Here is a 1426-nt window from a genome sequence, read left to right as displayed (position 1 = left end):
ACTGTTACCGCTTTCTGCCCCGTTGGTCAGTGACTGTTTTTGATACGATATTGTTCCAATATTCACTTCTTTAATCTCCTCTGTTAGAGTCAGTTGTGTCCAACCTGAGTATTTTTAAGAACACTATATCGCCAAAAGTATGTGGACAGACTTCTACATATTGTTGTGGTTGTTTTTCATGGTTTGAGCTCTGCCTCGTGATAATGTTCGGTTACATATAGACTCACATGAACCCGCGTCTGTTGAAACTGAACCACCAGAACCAATACCGAGGCAATAATCAGGGCAACAAAGAAAAGCATTTCACTGTAATAGAGGTACAAGCTTCACACTACAAAAGAAAATACTCTTTACAGGCAAGTACCGATATTCAAAAGCAAGTATCGATAATATTTGCCCCAAAAAACACCACTTTTCAGCAGTAAACAACGAAAGAAAGAATTTTTTTAAGTTCAGTTTAAAACCCTCTATCCAAACAATCTCTATCAATTTTAAAAATATATATATAAACATAAATATTCAATGTTACTGTAAATCTCTTAATCAGATGCATGTTGAAATATCAGAACCTGTTGACCCTGAAAGAGATTTTTTAAGTTCAGTTTAAAACCCTCTTTCCAAACAAATCAATTCAGGATCTCTATCAATATTATATATATATATATATATATATATATATATATATATATATATATAAATATTCAATGTTACTGTAAATCTCTTAATCAAATACATGTTGAAATACCAGAACCTGTTGACCCTGAAAGAGATTTTTTGAGGAAGGAGTTCACCGGCCCGATCAGCGCTCTGACCTCAGCTCCGCCGATCACCAGCGCCGACTGTAAGCCGGGCCTCATCGCCCGAACGTCAGTGCCAAATCTCACTAATGCTGGCCGAGAGCAAATCCCCGCTGCCAGCTTCCCCAAATGTGATGGAAAGTCCGGAACCAGAAGAGCGGAGGCCCGATACGCGTTTGGTGTCCGCATACTTTTGGTGATTTGGTGTACGATCAAAAAGTGGCCTCATTCGACCGTAATGATTTGTATCACCCCCCCCCCCCCCCCCCCCCCCCCCCACTAAACCGCCCACACTCTTTCATTTTTCTCTCACCAGCTCTTCATCCTCTCTCCTCTTCTTTTTCTTTTTTCTTCTCTTTTCATTTCTCTCCATCTCTCCCACTCTCTTCTTTCTTTCTCTCCCTGTCGCTCCTGCTCTCCCTCTCTTATCCCTCCCCCATCTGTGGGAAGCCGCGGTTGTGCGCATGTCGCCGATGAGTCAATTTGTGGAGGCAGTGCACACACACACACACACACACACACACACACACACAAAAACACACACACACACGCATACACACACACACACACACACACACACACACATATCCTGTCTCCACGAAGGCATCTGTTTCAGTCTGTCTCTCTGT

Source organism: Cebidichthys violaceus, unplaced genomic scaffold, assembly GCF_023349555.1.
Source record: "Cebidichthys violaceus isolate CVI_PGR_0920_01 unplaced genomic scaffold, fCebVio1.0.p SCAF_56, whole genome shotgun sequence".
Taxonomy (NCBI): Eukaryota; Metazoa; Chordata; class Actinopteri; order Perciformes; family Stichaeidae; genus Cebidichthys; species Cebidichthys violaceus.
This window is presented reverse-complemented; position numbering follows the sequence as displayed.